Below are 21,299 nucleotides of genomic sequence, written 5' to 3'. Positions count from 1 at the left end.
CGCCGCCGCCGCCTTGGGTCCTTGATGCAGAGTGGGTCTGCAGTCTGCTCGGCACCCGTGCATCTGACCTCTGACCCGCGGCGTTGCGGTGACTTTTGCGGTTTGCACAGGGTTTTTTTTTTTTTGCACTGGTGGTGCTGGCAGTGGTCTCAGGAAGGGACCGCGCCTGGCCACGCCCACGGGCCTGAGTGCTCGGCCTTGGTAGTTGTTGATGGTGAGTGATCTTCCTAGTCCTCTGAATCCATCAACTTAAGCTGTTACTAAAAATACAGAAAGGTGACTTAAAAAAAAAAAAAACCCTAAAGATTCCAGATGCCGGGGACCTGAAAAGGACAAGGGATGAAGGGACCTGGTTCGGGTCTCTGTAATAAGCCCTACAGGCTGTGTCCTCCTAGCCAGCGATGGCTTCTCAGCTTCCTACCAGAAGGGTGTAGGGCGTGCAGCTGTGCCCCGAGGCCTCATACTTCGAAACTTCATTTGCATTGGCTTTTTAGGTGGACCAGGTTTAGAATTTCTACTCCAGTCCTGGCAAAGACCCTGAAAAGCAAGCTAAAGGTGCACACACGCTTGCTTTGCAGTCCCCTGGTAAAGTTTGTGGCGGTCCTGTGCCCTAGGGAACTACATCTGATTTCCTTACACATCGTTTACTGGACTCAGGTGTTAAGACTTTCTGGAGGAACTTTTGTTCCAACCCAGAAAGACAGAATGGTTGTCCTACCCGCGGGGCTTGCGGCTGCTACTACCCACACTCCACACCGTCACTCCATAAATAAAAGCTACTGTAATAATCATGAGTTCTGATCTGCACATCCCCGATCTCAACTGCTAATCCAAACAAAAGCTTGTTAACTGTATTAATTTAGCCTCACAGAGGGAGAATAATGAGAATAAACAGTCGGTTCTACCTAATTTCTCACTAGCGCGAACACATCATTCTTCATCTCTATGGTCCAGCCTGTAGATTCCATAATTAAATTATGTACTGCTCTTGGTGGATACCAGGAAAGCAAAGGGGGGAAATATTTCATTGTTAGCTATAGATTTTTTTTTTTTTGGCCTTGATAAAACTCAGGCTTGAAAGAGCCACATACATTAAAGTGATGATTTTTTAATGTCAAGTTAACTTTAGTTGACTATCACGTTGTCACTAAAATTCATTATGTCCCGAGCGAGTGGTTTCTCTTCCTCCGTCCACTGCATGGTCTCTGTCACCCTCATCAATAGTCCTTGGGCCTTGTTGGGTTCATTTCTCTTCTTACCAACATCCAACTAATACATCACCAGTTGCTGCTGGTCCTTCAACCACAGCATCATTAAGCTTTCTTCCTTCCTCTGCCGAGTAAAGACTGTCATACATAATTTAGTTACTTCTCATCGTTCTCCATTTTGGTCAGCTCACACACTCCTCCTCTGCAATAAATTCAGGACCCTGCTTGCTGCAAACAAGTTACCCTCACTGTTGCTACATTCTGCTGAAAGCCCTCCTCTCAAAGAGGGCATCATCATTCATAATCCAGGAAACGCTCCTGATTCATGGTTTCACAACTAGAGGTTTTCAAATTTTCTGCACCAACAGTAAAACCAGACAGCCAAGTGAGAAAAATGCCTGCCTTCCCATGTCTTGCTCATTAACACCTTGTAACTCCAAGCGTGACTGTAAGTGTTAAATCTCTTGCTAATACCTTACATTTTGGCTTATAATTTGAGGCTCTTGCTTCACCCACCACATAGACATAGAGGTTTGCTCTATTTTCAGCCATATCTAGATTTCAGCTCCCTAGGCAAGGTGAGGGGATGTCACAAGGGATAAACAGCATCAATATGGTCCCAAGGGCTCTCTGGTCAGACTTTGGCCCACTCCTCTGCTTATGGAACATCAGGTTATCTGTATATTACATTACTTAGAATGTATTTCAGTACTTCAGGAGTGTGGGGGCCCCAGACTGAAAAGACCAGTCAAAGTAAAATTCTTCTGAGGCTACCCGGAAAGGGACTTGGATCGCATTCATAGATATTGGTCCTACCAAGATACCACCTAACAATTCTCCTACCTCTTTTGTTTGCCAAGAAGGGAAGTTTTTCTTTTTAACCAAAGAAACAGAGGCGGAAGTATAGGAAGTAGTCAATATGCACGTCAAGTTTGTTATGGGGGGAGAACACAGGGCTTTAGTCGGGCCAGACTATGAATTACTTCATAGTACCCTAGTGACCTTCGAAGCATACTTACCTGGGCTTCTGTTGAATTAATGGTATGCATTTAATCATTTTGAAGAAATAATTTTCTACCATATACTAGTGCTGCAAGAATCACAATACACAAACAGTTCTTGTTACTACCTGGTAAATGAAGAATAAATGAACTTTGATGCTGCATTTAACATGTGAATGTTCTAAGTAGCTCATTGAAATATTCTTCTTTTTACTTGAGTCTGTCGGTCTGTCTATCTATCCACCTACTTAACCTCTCTCTCCAACCATCTGTCTCTGTCATTTACTTTGAGCAAGGGTCTTGGGTATCCAGGCTGGCCTATAATTTACTTCGTTGCTGAGATGACCTTCATCTTCCTGACTCTACCTTCCCGGTGCTGGGAGTACAGGTGTGTAATCACATGACCACTCCACCAACTGAACTACATTCCCAGCTCAATAGCTGTGTTCCTTTTTATAACCCACTAGTTGTGGGTAGAAGTACCAGTGTTACTGTTTTTCAAAGGATTAGTTATTTTATGTTCCCATACACTGCAGTCCAAACTAAAATAGATTGTTTAAACCTAAGGGAAGATTGTATTATCTCCTATCTGACAAAGTTGATGATGTTGTGGAATATTAGTTTAAGATGTATTACATTCATTTATGCTGTTTAATGATGCAAAGATGTGTTGCATTTGTTTATATTGCATTTGTTTAACTCTGTAAAGCTGTGATACTTTGCCTGCCTACAACACCTGATTGGTCTAATAAAGAGGGGAATGGCCAGTAGCTAAGTAAGAGAGAGAAATAGGCCAGGCTGGCGTGCAGAGAGAATAAATAGGAGGAGAGATCTAAGGAAGAGTGAGGAATGAAAAAAGGAGGAGAGGAAGATGCCAGGGGCCAGACACACAGGATGCCACACAGCCAGCCATGGAGTAAGAAGGAAAGAAAGATATATGGAATAAAGAAAGGTAAAAAGCCCAAAGGAAAAGCATAGTTAAAGAGAAACAGAATAATTTAAGTTAGAAAAGCTGGCTAGAAATAAGCCAAGCTAAGGCCGGACATTTATAAGTAAGAATAAGTTTCCATGTATTTATTTGGGAGCTGGGTGTCAGGCCCCCAAGAGTTAAAAAAAAAAAACCAACTACACGATGATAATATAGGAACTCAGTGTGTGATCTCATAAATATATATGTGTGTGTGTGCGTGTGTGTGTGTGTGTATATATATATATATATATATATATATATATATATATATATATTTCATATGTGTTTTCAAGCATGAGGTCTGTTGTATGTATGTGTTCAATGATAGGTATACAAAGTAGTGATGGACGTGACAGAATATGCCTATCAGAAATAAAAATCAGAACTCTTAAATAGACTTTGTTATAAGTTCAGGGTTGCCAATTACCTCTATTATTTCATAACTACAGTGGAGGCCAGTGGAGAAAGGTTAACTTGGCATATGTAAAGTGTGGATGCTTTGTTCTCCGTATGTGTATGTATTATATATAATATAAAATACACATCAATACAATATATAAATATATAATATACACGATATATTATATAAACATATACTATATTATATTATATTATATTATATTATATTATATTATATTATATTATATTATATTATATTATATTATATTATATTATATTATATTATATTATATTATATTATATTATATTATATTATATTATATTATATATGGAGTATATACCCCAGTGAGGTCTTTGCAATGAGTTAAAAAAGGTACAATGTGGCAAGAGGCTGCACTAGCCACTAACTTCTAAATAAAATTTAACAGGGGCTTTCATTTACAGCGATTTTTAGGCATTCACCTTGTTCTATTTGTATCAGTAAATATATTGATCAGTAAATATTGGCTGGCTAAATAAATCAGCAGAAAAGAATTGCCTTATACCAAGCCGTGCGTAGTCTCCAACACATAAAGCAAAACTTCGCAAGCTTTAGTTATTCCCACTTTCTGCCTCCTCCTCTGCGTTTAATAGAGGTGCATTTGGCACACAGAGGGGCATTTGGCACACAGAGGGGCATTTGGCAGCTGAGACTTTGGGGCTGGTGAGTCCAGCAACAAAGGGCAAACAGAATTGTTTTCAAGACAGAAAAACCCACTTCTGAGGGTTTGCTCTCAGCCCCAAACTAGCCATTTGTAACCCCCGAAGTAAAGGCAGCCACGAAGGCTGTCTGCCTCCCTGTATTATGCCAATCCTCCTGGCGGCTTCCTTTTCCTCCGCAGACCTGAACTTGCAGCCCCTTTCATACATAACTGGTTGAAGCTGATGGAAATTACATGTCTTATCACTTCTTAAAGGGGGAAAAAAAATCATAAAATGTAAATCTAAAAGAAATGGGCAATTTTCTTGTACCACTTTCTACTCCTGTGTAAGTTACCAAGTGCCAATCATTCCACTTTTTAAAATTCAGATTTGTCAAGCAGCGCGTAGGCTTTCAGTGTCGTGCGAGAAGAGATAATGCCTCGTGTGGAACCGCCACTTACGCTGCGTCTGCGGAAGTGCCGCCCTGAACAGACGTGACCAGATGGCTGGTTTTACAGAAATATGAATGATCTCATTAAACACACCCTCCGCTCTGGGGTCACCATGGATCTCCTGAGAGGTCATGGACAAGGTATGATGGTTCCAGATACAGAGTTCTTTATCGACATTATGCACACCACTCAGGTTGTGGCGTGTGTTTTAGCTGGGATCACAAGGCGAACGCCTAAAAATTATTGTAAATGGAAGCCCCGATAATTTTTTTTTTTTTTTAGAAGTTAATGACTAGTATGTGCCTTTTCTTAAGTCACTGGAGACCTCACCGGGTAAACGTCTCAAATAAAAAGGCAGGAGTCAAATCAATATTTTAGTGTCATACCCCCCCCCACACACACACAGAGGTGTATGTTGAGGGGGACATTTGTGATCCTACCCTGACAACAATAGATAACTAATGCCATTACGGGGGGGCGGGGGGGAGGGGTAAAAAGATACAAACGAAATGATAAAAGGAGCTCGTCCTATTGTTGATCCCATTTCCAGTGAGAGGTGCTAAGCTTTGGCCCAGAAGGGGACAGAGAACAGAGCCCAGGTCCTGTCTGTGGCCACCTCTGCAGTGTTAGATAGATAGCTCTAAGATTGTGGAAGGTAAGAAGCGGCCAGCCTGGAAGCTTTGTACAATACCACGATCCTAGTAATGCCGCCTTCAAGTGAGCCCTGGATTTGAGAGTTGACTATCAGCCCCAGGCAGTGAGCGGTAAGGCACTTGTGGAATCATCCCTAGGAAAAGGAGCGAAATTTAATAGTTTGGTGGTTACAGTAACCACTCTCCTGCCAGAAAAAAATCAATATCTACACAGTGTTAGACTCACACCAAGGGCTCCTGGAGCTGAGCCATTTCAGTGAAGAATAAACCCAGATTCATTAGAGGAGAGAGTCAGAATGTGGTAGGAGGTCAAACATAAATACACCCTGGGCTCCATTGTCCAGAAACCCAAGATGTGCTCCTCTCAGGACCTGAGCATTTTTTAAAAGCAGAGAATTTACAGAGCTGGAAGTGACCTTAGCAATCATTGAGTCCGGCCCCTTCTTTTTACAGATGAGGAAATACCAGCCCTGGAAGATTGCTGGCCTTGCCGCAGTCCACACCGCTGGTCTGCGAGATTTCTCTCCCATCCCACTCTCGCAGACTCTATGCATCAAACCGCAGCCCTTCACTGCTGCGGATGGACGCCCCTGTGGAAGGAACCGTGTGAAGACTTCAAGGAACAGAAGGTCAAATCGGCCTCCGTGCGCTCTCTTTGTCTAAGAGAGACCGATGTCATGTGTTTGCAATATTAATGATTAAGTAGCAACGAAAGAGGTGTCCCCAAACAGAGCAGGATTACTTGGAGGTTCGGGGTGTCTTCTGCATCAAAAGCAAAGCCCCTACTGCCTATCTAAACAGTAGGCTATGAGCACAGGGCTACCCCTACTCCGCTCAGTATCGCTTTTTAACATCCTAAACAATTCATAAGCCACCTTCACTGGACCAGAGCGGGTACGCATAAAATAACCAAGACAGAAAGAATAAGAGCAGACATAGAGATCATTCGCATTTTAATTGTGATGGCATGTGCCTATAATTCAAAGAGGCTGGGGGCTGGAGGATCATGAGTTCAAAGCCACCCTGGGCTAATCAATACCTTTAAATTAAGCCAGCCTAGATTACATAGAAAGACTCTGTCTCAGAAGAAAAAGGACAAATAAAAATAATTGAGCCGGGCGGTGGTGGCGCACGCCTTTAATCCCAGCACTCGGGAGGCAGAGCAAGGCGGATCTCTGTGAGTTCGAGGCCAGCCTGGTCTCCAAAGCGAGTTCCAGGAAAGGCACAAAGCTACACAGAGAAACCCTGTCTCGAAAAACCAAAAAAAAAAAAAAAAAAAAATTGAAAGATGCCGTGGCGGTGGTGGTGGCGGCGGCGGCGGCGGCGGCGGCGGCACACACCTTTAATCCCAGCACTCACTCGGGAAGCAGAGCCAGGCGGATCTCTGTTGAGTTCGAGGCCAGCCTGGTGTACAGAGATCCAGGACAGGCACCAAAACTACACAGAGAAACCCTGTCTCAAAAAAAACCCAAATAAATAAATAAATAAATAAATAAATAAATAAATGAAAGAAAGAAAAAAGTTGTCCTACTGAATTCCTGCACGACTCAGGAAAAAGGTTTCCACTGGTAGAGATCTGTATTTGTTTCTGGAACAAGACCCAGATCAAGAGCTGCATGTGCCACTTCTGTATTCTCTAAAGAAAAAACCTCCATAACTGTTCAACACAATTACAGCTCCTAAGAACCGTGGAGATCAGGGCAAGCAAGCACACACACACACACACACACACACACACACACACACACACACACACACACGTGCTGTCTCATTCCAGCCTTGTCGAAACGCCAGAGCTAACATTACCTTTAGATAAATGACTACTATCTTGTCACCCCCACAAAAACCATCCCGTGAGATAAAGAAATCAGAGCATGCAGCAGTCCACCCTCCAGGATTGGAGAAAAGAGTGGCTGTATCTGGCTTAGAGATTGATAGCTGAAAATTAAGCCTGGCTGCTGAAAACCAAGAATATCTTTACAATAAGAGAGTTAACTCTTAACCTTAGCTCTTATTGATGTTTTCATATTCATGGCTCCCGGAGAAACCCAGGGGAGTTTTTCTCAAAAAGTCTTCCTTAATCCCTTATTTGCCACTGCTCACCCATGCTATTCTCGTGTCAAAGCATGAATGATACATGTTGGTAACAGATGAGATCGCAAGTTTACATCTCAGAGTGTGACTTTAGCTTGAAGAAATCCATTGTGTTTGTAATAGATGCCATTCTAGAAGCATCTATGAACCAGGTCCCCATATGGAGGAAAGAATTTCATTTTATAAAATGGTGAGAAATTCTATTAGTGATTTTTTTGTGTGTGGCATATTTTAAGTGGGTTATTATTAGATGGAGCTGACATTTTACATGCAGAAATATTCTTTACTTGAGAGTCAAGTGTCATTCAGAAGAGGGAAAAATTATTTAGGATTTTTTTTTAAACATCTAAGAACCGCTCCACACACACACACACACACACACACACACACACACACACACACACACCCTTCAAACATCTATCCTTCTAAACGCCTCCATCTGTGGAGGAGTCGTGGCTAGAACTGATGTCTGTGATTTCTCTTTGATGCAGACACTATCGCCAAGATGGAATGACTTTGGGATATGTCTATAAGCACTGATCAGCAAAGCAGATTCTTCACTGTGTCCACAGCTAGACCCCAGCACCGATGGGCCAAAGCCCAGCTGAAGGTCGGTATTAGTCATTCCCAATGCATCACACAAAGAACGCCCCCCTCCACCTCCTCCTAACAGAGACTCATCCTCCCGCTGTACGTCTGGCTATTACGGCAGTACCCAGGATGCTTGAAGAGTTTTTTCACTACGTTTGCCTTTGCAAGTACGTATTTGGCTCAGCAGAAGCTAAACATTTTAAGAGCACAGTAAGAAATAGGCCAGAAAACATCAAAGCGTTATAGCCTTTTGAGAAAGCTTGATGGTCTTGCTGGTACAACTCCCTATGATACGGTTCAGTTGTGATAACAATGGAAAGTGTATCAGTGCAAACTGCTGATGAAACCATCAGAAAATGTAGCCAAGGGTCTTTTAAACACATTTAAGAACTGTTCTTTTGAACTGTGCCTCTTAGCCTTGGAAAACCTCCTCGAGATTTTAAACAGGGCTTTTGCTGAACTGCCGAGCGGGAACCTGAAATTATCTTGTGCGCGGGAATCAATATCAAGCGATATTTTCTCTTTGAGAGAAATTCAATCTGACAGAAAAGAATAGGAGCAATAAGGAAACTGGGACCCTGGTGAAAATGCTTGCCTTCCAAAGATGCCGTAAAGCAGTACAAATTAGGTGATGTCACCAGAGGCAGAGAACCATAGTGACAGAATATAATGTATCTGCGCATCAGAATACTTCATTATCACTACTACAGGTCACTAAGCTTCACAAAACGCATCCATCAGCCTTGAAGGCCATTTGCGAGCCACCGCTGGTAGCTAGATGGCGCAGTGCAGCGAGGGAATGCACCCCCCACCCCCACCCCCATCACAAGGACAGCAGGGTTCAAACGGAGGCCCGGGCACACAGCCCAGGCTTTGTTAGTCTCAAAGTGCTCTCTAGTGGCCAGATGAACACAGACTGATCGTGGGTACAGGAGTCAACTTCAGGAGAGGATTCAGAATGCTAGCTGTCCTGGAGAGACAAGGGAGAGACAATTCCCTCTGGCTTTTCATCTCTGGATCCATGGGAATCACTGATGAGTGAACGCGGGGGGTTGTGGATGGTGTTGCCAGCCATCAGTTCTTAAACTCAGCGGTTCTGTACTGCATGTCGGGGATATGCCAAATCAGTGGGGAAGGGTGTGGGTTTGAAGGGCTCCCCAAACATGGTCGGGGAGGCTCCTTAGTGCAAGGCAATCCTTGGGAGAACACCAAGTCCCGTTCAGCATTGTTCTCTCTGTGTGCTGTGCTCCAAAACCGTTTTAGGAAAAGGGAGGAAGTTTAAGACCAGAAGCACTGTTCCATTCCAGGCGGGGTCCACACCTATTTCTAGTGTTTGGTTAGTTCTCACAAGCGCCCTGCTGTAGGAATCATTTCCAGAACCCACAACTCCCACCTTAAGGCGGCAGTTGACAAACCTCAGGTGGAGGACCAGGTAGGAGTCACAGGAAGAGACAGGTGTAGGGTCACATCAATGCCAGGTGCGTCCCAGTCCTACTGGTGTCATGCGAAAGCAGTAAAGGTTACAAAAAAAAGAGACAGGGGCGTGTCCAGGAGAACTTCTTTATGGATACCGAAATGTGAATTCCATACGATGTTCACATGCCTAAAATATTGCTATTTTGATTTCATTTTAGCCATTGTGTGTGTGTGCCTGTGTGTATGTGTGTGTGTGTGCATGCATGTGTCTGTGTGTGTCTGTGTGTATGTCTGTGTGTGTGTATGTGTCTGTGTGTGTGTATGTGTCCATGTCTGTGTGTATATATGTCTCTGTGTGTGTATATGTGTCTGTGTGTATGTATCTGTGTGTGTCTGTGTGTGTATGTGTATGTGTGTCTGTGTGTGTATATGTCTGTGTCTGTGTGTATATGTGTCTATGTGTGTATGTCTCTGTGTGTGTGTGTCTGTGTATATGTGTCTGTGTGTGCATATGTGTCTGTGTGTATGTATCTGTGTGTGTATATGTGTCTGTGTGTATGTGTGTGTGTGTCTGTGTGTATGTGTGTCTGTGTGTGTGTCTGTGTGTATGTGTGTGTCTGTGTGTGTATCTGTGTCTCTGTGTGTATATGTGTGTGTATGTGTATCTATGTGTGTGTCTGTGTGTGTGTGTACGAGTCTGCAGAGGGCTGCCCAGGCAAGTGCATGCAGAGGCCATAGCCAGATATAAAATATCTTTCTCTAGGTGCTCTACCATATTGCTTTGGTGCAGCATCTCTAAGTGAAGGAGGAGCGGGGCATTTGGGGTAGGACGACTGGTCAGTGAGCTCTCAGGATCCACATGTCTCCTCCGGGTGCTGAGGTTGGAGGTACACACAGCCATGCTCAGCTTTTTACATGGTGGATGAAGGTTCGAATTCAGGTCCTCAAGTTGGCAGAGCAAGCCCTCTTCCCCACTGAGCTATCTTCCCAGGCCCTCATTTTATTCATTCATTCATTCATTTTGGTTTTTCGAGACAGGGTTTCTCTGTGTAGCTTTGCGCCTTTCCTGGAACTCACTCTGTAGCCCAGGCTGGCCTCCAACTCAAGAGATCCTCCTGCCTCTGCCTCCTGAGTGCAGAGAATAAAGGCGTGCGCCCCCACCGCCCAACTGGTCATTTTAAAAGGTAAAAAAAAAAAAACTATACTGGGCTCAAGACCATGAAATCAGTAATGGGGTATCCCACAAACACAGTGGGCCTTGCTGGCTGTCAGCCATAGTTTGCTGAAGTCCAATGACGAGCAAATTAAGTCTGAATCCCGCAGCCTGTAAGTGGTGGTCTCAACAACTGCTTTGTATGTAGAAGTTTAATCCTCAGTCAAAGCCTGGTGGCACAGCCCTGTAATCTCAGCCATTGAGGAAGTTGACTCGGGAGGATCTCAAGTTCGAGGACAGCCTGAGCACCTTGGTGAACCCTCGCCTCAGAATGTGAGGTAAAGAGAGGGCTGGGGGTGTATCAGCAATAGAGCACTGACCTACCATGCATGAAATCCAGATTCAACCCCCAGCACTAAAAATGAAAGTGAAAAAAGAAGGAAGCTTAATCCTCAAAGTTCTGTCAATAGGCTTGGGGAGGTAATTAAATCTCTGTTAAATGAGACCATGAGTGTGGGATATTAGGGACCTTATGAAGGCGGAAGAGACTCAAGTTGTCAGCTTCCTATCTTACCATGAAATTCCCCGAGCTCCCTTGGGATTCTGTAGAGGGCCCACTGATGATAATGGCCTTCCCCCGTGCTCCCATCCAATCCTGAACTTCCCAGCTTCCACAATCATGAGCCAAATGGACTGTGATTTATTATAAATGACCCAGTCTGACTGTCGGGTAACAGCAGCAGCAGATAGACAGTCCAACCAGTCTGCCTGTGGCCGGTGCTCCCTTAGGTATCACGGGGGCAACAGATCTGCTCCCACCAGCCACACTAATTATGTTTTGTAAAGAGAAAAAAAGAACTAATAATATCTATAGTCCTTGGATTGCGAGACAGCTCAGTGGATTGAAAGTGTTTTCATGCAAGCTTGACAATGTGAGTTGGATTCCTGAGACCCATATAAAGGTAGGAGGAAAGAACTGACTAGATAAAGTTGTCCCCTGACCTCCGCACATGCATCCTGGCACATGCATGCCCCACCCCACCCATCATATACATATATATCATATAATAATAATATAGAGAAATAGTACCTATGATATAAGCACTCGAGAGGTGGATGAAGGAGGAGCAGAGGTTCAAGGTTACCCAGAGCTATATAGTTTGAGTTTGAGGCTCTCTGGATCACGTGAGACTCTGTCTCGAAAAGCCAAAAGTAAAAAGAAGAAAGGAAAGCCAAAAGAGAAGTTCTATAAGGAAAGCCAGTCCATGGCGGGAAGAAAAGAGAAAAGCCGTGGCAAGCTATGTCCAGCGTTCCTAGGAAAGGCTCTGTTTAAGACTGCAGCGTTCCTGAAGCAGATGGAAAGCTTGACGCCATATGGTGAACGTATTAGAAATTCATGGAAACGGATATAGAAAAACCCTCACAGGTGTCCAGCCAATCACCTTTAGCAGGAGGGAAATCCACGTAGCAGGAGTTAACTTGTCAGAGCCGAACCTCCAGGAAGCTGGGGCTCCAGCTTTCAGAGGTGTCAGGCATTTATTCATTGGCAGTCCGAGCAGCACTTGGAAGCCATAAAACCCAGGTGGGCAGACGAATGTAAATTGTCTGACTTTTCTAGAACTTACATGAGCTTCTCCTTAGAGCTCTTAGGCAATCTAGAGAAAAAAAAAATGTGGACATTGCCATTTTGGGTTTTAAGCACTGTTTTCCCCAACTTTTTCTATCCAGGAAGAGAAATGTGAATGTACACACACACACACACACACACACACACACACACACACACACACACACACACACGCAGTTTCAGAGTGGAAGGCAGTGCTATTTTCTCTGGGAGAAGGAGTTTGGTCCTCAGAGTACACACACACAGGTTCAGGGCCTCTTTGTCTCTCCAGTTGGGCACGTCAAGACCCACTAAGATAGAATGGGCCCCGCAAGGACCAGGAACTTCCCTCCTTTCAACCTTCTGGATGTCCCGTTGTCTGGCCCTGCTGGTCAGTGGCTCAGGCCCTCTCAGAACAGCTATAGAGGGCAGCGCCCGCACTCCGATGCTGTAACACACTCACACCCACACCCTCACACATACACACTCACACACACACACAAACACACATGCATACTGTCTCAAAGGACAAGTTTAGGTCCCCTGTTCTCATTTCTTGTCCCCAACAGGAAGCAAGCAGCAGCACCCACGCTGATCTGGAAAGAAACCCAAAGAACAAATTCACAGAACAATTGCTTCCTGCCCCTCCATCTCTGAATCCTGACCCTGACCCTGACCCACAGGAGTGAATGGAAACGTGAGAGGGCTGCCCTGTGCACGGTTCTGAAAGAGAACTCAGCCACTGTAGGAAGACAGGAGAGAAGAAGGCCAGGAGCAGACAGGATGTGCTGCTGGTTTGGACCAGGTGGAGAGAGACCAGCAGGTGGACAGAAGGCCTCCTACATCACTGGTTTAAACAACAGGTGGAACGGAGACTCGAGAATTTCTCCTCCTTCTTCTGGTTTTATTTCGGTTGTTGTTTGTTTCTTTTTAAACACAAGGTCTCACTCTGTAGCCTAAGCTGGCTTGACACTCACTGCGTCGCTTAGGCTCTGCTAACACACAGCAATCCTCCTGCCTGAGACTCCCAAGACTTCGAATTACAGGTGTGAACCACCGTGACAGACAACATTCTTATCTTACTTTATTTTATTTTTGAGACAAGGTCTCACATATTGGTCTCTACCTCACTGTGTAATTGATGACCTTGAACTTCTGATCTTCCTGCCTCTCCTCCCAAGTGTTGGGATTAGAGGTGTAGGCCACCACACATGGTTTATGAGGCGCTAGGGATTCAACTCAGGGCTTCACGAATGCTAGGCAAGTACTCTACCAACTGGGCTCTAACCCCAGCCCTGCAAGATTCCATTTTCTAAGACAGGAAAAAAAAAAAAAAAAAACCTGGTCTGTAGATGAAAGTCTACAGAAAATCCCAACTCTGATTAGGGATGAGACTCTTTCAGATGTCACCAAGACATCTGAGTCTAGACCCCAAGTTAGCCTTCTCCCATCCACATTTTCCACGGCCATCAACTCATACGGGCCGAAGTAGGAGTGACAGCTTTGGGCATTGGACAGAAAAGGAAGGAACTCTTGGGACAGCCCAGTGTGTAAGGTGACGGGTGACCAGGATACTCAAAGAGGAAGAAAGGATGGCCAGAGGTGGTCCCACCAAAGCTTTGCTTGTGGAGTTCCTGCTGGCTTGGGGATTTCATGATTGACCTACGTCAATAGGTTTGGGAAGAATTAATAAATTGTAGGACATATTGCCAAGAGCATTTCTGGAAGAAGGCAGGATAGATAAGACTCAGAGAAGATAGTAAACCAGGAGGGGAAGAAGAGGTTATAGGGTGAATTGCTATAAGAAGGGCTTCTTCTAATCCTCTGTCTTGGTCCTTTAACTCATAAAAACAGTGCTTCAAGAAATTCCCTTCCTTTCCCCACAAAGCCTTGCTTTTCTCACCTTTCATAAGAAGGGTCTGCAGAGATTCTTAACTCGGGGTCATAGACCGATCCCTCCAGATGAGACCATGGCTGCAGGGTAAGTTTCAAGAGAACAGGAGTCCTCACCCAGGCAAATCATCTTCAAAAATCTTCTGTGTATTTTGTGTATATGGTGTTTTGTACCCATGAGTTTTTCTGTAAGCTGAGTCTTCTAATGAACTTCTTCAAGACTATTGATCCAGGGCTGGAGAGATAACTCAGATGTTAAGAGCACATGCTACTCTTGCAGAAGACCTGGGTTCAATTCCCTGCATCCATATGATGGCTTACAAGCATCCATAACTCCAGTCCCAGGGGATCTTATGCCCTGGTCTAACTTCCTCGGGCACCATTCACATGCATGGTGCCCAGACATACATGCAAGCAAGCAAAACCTCCAACATATAAAATAAAGAAACCTGAAAACAAAAATTTAAAAGGACTAGTGATCCATAGTTGACTATTTGTACTGGGCAGTTTTGTGTGTCCACGTGACACAAGCTATTGAGTCATCAGAGGAAGGAGCCTCAGCTGAGGAAATGCCTCCTTGAGATCCAGCTGTGAGGCATGTTCTCATTTAGTGATCAGTGAGGGAGGGGCCAGCCCATGGTGGGTGGTGCCGTTTCTGGACTGTCGGTCCTGGGTTCTATAAGAAGGTGGGCTGACTTGATGCAGGGGGAAGGGGCTAGGTTTGGCCCCAACTTGTTATGCTGGCCTGTGTTGACTACCCAAGGGAGGCCTTACCCTCTATGAGGAGCGGATGGGGATGGGATGGGGGTAGGGAGGGAGGGGGTGGGAGAAGGGGAGGGAGGGGGAACAGGGGTTAGTATGTGAAAGGAAAGAAATTTTTTATTGTTGTTTTTGTTTTTCGAGACAGGGTTTCTCTGTGTAGTTTTGGTGCCTGTCCTGGATCTCGCTCGGTAAAACAGGCTGGCCTTGAACTCACAGAGATCTGCCTGCCTCTGCCTCCCAAGTGCTGCGATTAAAGGCGTGTGCCACCGTCGCCCGGCTGAAAAAATTTTTAAATTATAAAAAAATTACGGTGGCCTGAGCAAGCCAATAAGCAGCTCCCCTCCATGGCCTCTGCACCAGCTCCTGACTCTAGTTTCCTGCCCTGTTTGAGTTCCTGTCCTGACTTCCTTCAGTGATGAACAGCAATGCTAATGTATTAGCCAAATAAACCCTTTCCTCCCCAACTTGCCTTTTGGTCATGGTGTTTTGTCACAGCAATAGAAATCCTAAGACACCATTTTTATTAAGAAATTTCAATGTTAGCTTGTAAGTGGTGGAGCACATCTTTATTCCCAGCATGGGAGAGGCAGAGGCAGACAGAGCTCTGAGTTTGAGGTCACCCTGGTCTACAAAGCAAGTTCCAGGACAGCCAGGGCTACCCAGGTAACCTTGTCTCAGAAAAGAAGGCAGAAAGGAGGGACGGAGGAAGGGAGGGAGGGAGAGAAGGAAGGAAGGAAGGGAGGAGGAAGGAAGGACGGAGGGAGGGAAGGAAGAAAGGAAAAAGAAGGAAGAAGGGAAGGAGGGAAGAAGGAAGGAAGGAGGAAGGAGGGAAGGAGGGAGAGAGAGAAGGAAGAAAGGAAGGAAGGAAGGAAGATATTCTAATGTGAAAAGCTTTCTAGGGGGCTGAGAAGGAGGGCTGAATGATAAAAATGCTCTGAGACTCTGAGTTCAAATCCTCCGCATTCATGTAGAAACGCCAGGTGGGACTGTGTCCCCCATAATCTCAGTACTGGGAAGGAAGAGGGATCCCTGGGGCTTGCTGGTCAGACAGGCCAGCCAAACTTGTGAGCCCCAAGTTCAGTGTGAGACCTTGTCTCAAAAATTAGGGAGGAGGGGCTGGAGATCGCTCAGCTGTTGAGAGCACCCAGGACAATTCTCGGGGGTCCATTCTCAGCACCTACTTGGCCCCTGTCCACAATTCCAGCTCCAGGGAATCCAACACCTTCTTCTGGCCTCCTCAGGCACCAGGCACACACATCATACACATGCACATATGCAGGCAAAGCATTCATACACATGAAATAAAAGATCTTTTTTAAAAAGAAAATTAAGGTGGAGAGAAACTGAGGAAATCACCTGATGTTGACCCATGTCTTATACATGTACACACACATACATGAACATACATGTATACACACAACATACATACATACAGAAGCATTTTTCAAAACGAACTTGTTAAAAATGACAGACTGTGATTATATATGTAGAAACATCACCACTGTAAATTATTAAAATTAATGTTTTAGCAATGATGGTGGAAATAAAGGCAATTTATAAAAATAAAATGAATTTCTATAAAACTGGTTTAAATTTAAAGTACATAAAGCTACTATGTAAAATAAACATGAGAAATCAAATGCCAGCTAGATAGATAGATAATAGATAGATAAATAGATCGATAGATAAATAGATAGATGATAGGTTATGATAGACATAGAAGATAGATAATAGATGATAGATAGCTAGATAGATTATAGATAGGTAGATTATAGATGGTAGATAGATAGATAGATAGATAGATAGATAGATAGATAGATAGACAGATTAAATGTAGACATAGAAGATAGATGAGAGATGATAGCTAGATAGATTTTAGATGATAAGTAGATAGATAATAGAAAATGATAGATATAGGAGATATAGATATAGATATAGATGGATGGATGGATGGATGGATGGATGGATGGATGGATGGATGGATGGCTATACAGAAAATCAAAACCATTACAGGGTAGATTAAAAGGTTTTGAAATAAATGAAGAAATTTATAGCATATTCATGGGCTGGAGGATTCTGTAATGTAAAGACTTAAGTTCTTCCTCAGTTGAAATTTAAAATCAATACAACGCCAATCAGAAGCCCAACAGGACTTTCACCGTCCGCAACAGACAGACAGACAGCTCTTCTTTCTCTTCTCTTCCTCTTTCCTGGCCTTCCTTTTGCACAATTACCTAAGGACAATGGTTTCTCACCATCAGAGCAGAGATACAAATATACAGAGGAGAGACCAGAGCGGGCCCTCTTTAGAGAACTGGATATTGATGTGAACTCACTGCCTTCAGTATACGTAAAATGACATAGAGATTCACGGTACTAAAACCCAGGATGTGGCAGAGACTGCTGTTGGTCTCTGTTCCCAAATCTTTATGGATGACAAACCATCTCTATTTCTGTTTTCACCAGATGTAGATCAATTTAAACACCAAAAATCATTTGGGGAGAGAGAGCTCAGTCAGTACATTGTTTGCTACAGAAGCATGAGAACCTGGGTCAGATACTCAGGACTCATGTACAAAACCTTGCATGGTGACATGGGCTTGTAATCCCAGCACAGGGGAGGTGGAGACATAGGAACCTGGAGTTAGTTCCCTGGCCAGCCAGCCTAGCCTAACTGGGGAGCCCAAGGGTCGCAGTGAGAGACCTCAGGATAGAACCTGAGGAAAGGCACCCAAGGTTGGTCTCTGGCCTCCAGGTCCACCTGTAGACACATAAGCACACATGTGCCCAAGCACAAAAGTCAAAATAAATGACAATAGTAATTGAATACACTCCACTGAGTCACATGGGAAGGCATCAGTAGGAGCTGTTATAAACTGAAAGCATATTAAAGACAGAGGGGGTCTGCGTCACTCCAAAACATGATCCCAGGGCCACCTAATAATAACCAGTGGTTCCCAACCTTCCTAATGCTGCGACCCTTTAATCCAGCTCCTCATGTGGTGGTGACCCCCAACCATAAAATTATTTCATTGCTACTTCATAACTGTCATTTTGCTACTGTTATGATATGTAATGTAAATGTCTGATATGTGGGATATCTGATGTGAGACCCTTGTAGGGGTCGCAACCCACAGATTGAGAACTGCTGACAAGTCAAGGGTTGACTTCACAGCTAGAAGTCTGACAGACACTACATGAATCAAATGGTCAATGTTAAGATGACTGATGGTGGCGAACATTGAAATCTTGGGCTATGTGAGAGGATGCAAGAGCCCACACTGGTTCTGTGATATTCCTACCAAGAATGGATAACCTGAATCTCGAAATGATCCAGCAAGGACAGATCTATACTGCTGGGCATTTAACAGAGCAACTGAGCTGTGGTCTTCATACGCATTCAGGGAACATCTGAGGCGGCTGTCCCTGATTGATAAAGAGTAAAGGGACATGTGTCAAAGGCAATGTGTGGTCCTCAGCCGAGTCCTTGGGACAACTGGTGAGACCTGGTGACAGATTCCAGAGCGGAGTTCCTGATTTGGACGGCTGTGGGTTAGACAAGGTGGCCCTTGGTGGAAATACATTGAAGTGTCCAAGAGTGACGGTACAACCTACTCCCAAATGGCTCAGAAAACAATAGTTTTGCATCTGTACTTGAAACTTTCCTTTGAGTTTGAGATGGTCTGAAGATTTTTAAAAAATTAAATAAAATGAAGATACCCATGGAAGTGTAAACACCCTAGAAGAGCCGAGGTGCCACCAAAGGAGCACAAGTTGGGAGAAGTTGTGCTTCTGCATCTCAGGAGGCATTAAGGGATGCTAACAAGGACCATGTGGTACTTCATGGCACAAGCGTAGAGAAATGGACTAATGGAGCAGGAGAGAGCGCACATAAACAGGCCCCCTTTAAATGGAGACTTCCTAAATTACTAGTTAGTGCTACCGAACAGTAGCGGGGGGGGGGGGGGGGGGGGGGGCGGGCAGAGGGGAGCAAATAGCGCTGGGTTAATTAGAAGACCATATGGAAAAAGTTAAACCCTGCGTACTACCCAGCACATATACAAAAATTAAATCCAGGTGGATTGCAGAGCCAACGTGGGAAGTGAGCAGTAAAGCAGAACTTTCTGAGATGGTGGAAATGTTCTCAAGCTAATTCTCTGCTGCCTAATGCGCTTAGACACTCAGTGCATATGGCTCGTGAATTTACTTTCAACCAAATCATCCTGTATGGGCAGTGACTATGCACTGGACAGCACAGATTTTTTTCAAAGCAGTTGAAGAAAATGTCTCCATCATTTTGTCCTTGGAAAATAAAAACACTTAAGGGGAAATGATACACTGTACTTCATTAAAATGAAGAATGTTTGCTCTTGGACCAGCAAATGGACTCAGTGAATACAGGTGCTTGCCATGGAAGCCTGCCCACCTAAGTTTAACTCCCAGAAGGCAGAGAAAAGCAGACAAAGAGCTGTGACCCACGAAGCTGTTCCCTAACCTCCATACACGTGGCATGGTGTGCAAACCCACTCACACACGCACACAATAATAAATACTTTAAAAAAGAATTTCTATTCTTTATTAAAATAATGAGGGCGGGCACAATAGAGCAAAGAAAAAGCATATTATATAATTGATGCAGGAGTTAACATTCAGATCCCCAAAGAAGTCTTCCAAATGGATAAGAAAAAGACAGTCTAACAAAACAAAACAAACCCACACAGGATGTTTTAGCAGAGACCTTACAAAAGGTGATGTGACATGGTCTATAGAATACATATTATCCTCGGTATTATCATCAAGGAAATGAAAACTAGAAATCTAACCATATAATGCCATTCTCATGATGGGTTGACTAAAATTAGAGGAATTTAAATGGAAGGGTGTGTGGTGACATTTTATTTGTGCTGAAATGTGATTTTATTTGTATGTTAATAAATAAAGTTGCCTGAGGATCAGAGCTAAGAGCAAGCCATTAAGCAGAAGCCTGGTAGTGGTAGCACAGGCCCTTAACCAGATCACATGGCAGGCAGAGTCTCTGTGTGTTCAAGGACACAGCCAGCATGGTGACATGAGCCTTTAATCCCAGTACCAACCATAGAGACCTGGAGGACTGTATAGACAGGCAGTGACGAGGAAGTCATGTGGTTGGGTTTAGAACCAATGAGAAGGCAGAACAGAAAGGCAATAAAAAGACAAGACACAGGAAGAAGGTCTCTCTCAGGTGAAGGATGGCAGCCAGTGGTAAGATAAGGTGGTCTTAGCTCTTGGCTACTGTTCTTATCTCTGAGCTTTTAACTCCTATTTTGACTCTCTGTTTCTTATTTATTAAGACCATTTAGAATTTCATCTACAAGAGTGGGCTTGAATGAGTAGAAGCTGGCCACTCTCCTGTGTCAGAGGTCACAGCATGCCCTCTTCGGGCTATTCTGGACAACTATGTGGCCTTACCTGGTAAACTGAATGTAAGCATCCCCTATTACCCAGAAATTTCATTTCTAGGCAAATATCCACATAAACATTGTGCACACACATGCCAAGAAACATGTTTAAGAATAGCTATTCTCATTATTATTCATAATAGTGTAAAATAGGAAATAATCCACCAGTATCTATCAATAATAAAGTGGTAACGTGGGGTTGGAATGATGACTTAGAAGTAAAGAGTACATACTGCCCTCACAGAAACCTGAACTCAGCCCCCCAGTACCCACGGTGGGTGGCTCACAATCACCTGCTGCTATTCTAGCTCCAGGGGACTCAATACCTTTCTTTTTCTTTTTGTCTCTGTGGGCGTTGCACTCATAGGTACAAACCTTCCCCATTACATACACACACAATCAAAACAATAAAATCTTTTAAAAAGCTAAACAGAAGATTGCTATATGAATGCAGCACACAATTTATTATATAGCAATAAAGATCAATGACGTACTGATCTGGCCAGTGCGGGTAAGCATGTAGAGCAAAGGAAACTGATCTAGATAGTAGATTCTTCATCTTCAAGGCCACCCTCCCTCTGTGCTCTGCATTTTTTCCGCCTTCCCAAATCTCTTTCTTCTCTCTCCCAGGCTCTACCAACAGTAAATGCTAGAGTAAGTCTGCAAGTGAGGAAGAGGAAGGACCACAACTTCCCATAGGGTCAGTTGTTACTGGTTCCCAATTTTTTCCTCCATCAAAGAAACGGCATCACTGCATCTTGTTAGTGGTCCGAGAGTCACCTTCATGGCGTCTCTCCCCTTAGTCTTTAAATGTTGACAATTCCAGCTTCTTGCGAGGTTTCATCACCCCTGGAGGCGATGATTGTGTCCTACACCTGCTGTCTTCATGGATCTCTTTTGGTCTCCACGATTCTTCGATACTCAATTAGAAATCATTATATTAACTTATTTTCGAAGTTCAGGGTATGGCTCAGTTGGTAGA

The 21,299-nt window shown here is 44.0% G+C and overlaps 1 long non-coding RNA gene across 1 annotated transcript; it reads left to right on the top strand.

The window, feature by feature from the left end:
* The first annotated feature begins 158 nt into the window (after nucleotides 1–158).
* Nucleotides 159–6,623, top strand: LOC128119399 (uncharacterized). Its single transcript, XR_008221530.1, has 3 exons — nucleotides 159–2,597; nucleotides 4,648–4,851; nucleotides 5,818–6,623. It is a non-coding gene; the product is annotated as an uncharacterized LOC128119399 (long non-coding RNA).
* Nucleotides 6,624–21,299: the final 14,676 nt, after the last annotated feature.

This window comes from Peromyscus californicus, unplaced genomic scaffold, assembly GCF_007827085.1.
Source record: "Peromyscus californicus insignis strain IS unplaced genomic scaffold, ASM782708v3 Scaffold_23__1_contigs__length_62951481, whole genome shotgun sequence".
Classification (NCBI taxonomy): domain Eukaryota; kingdom Metazoa; phylum Chordata; class Mammalia; order Rodentia; family Cricetidae; genus Peromyscus; species Peromyscus californicus.
Note: the sequence above shows the minus strand (reverse complement) of the source record. Positions and strands in the feature narration are given on the sequence as shown.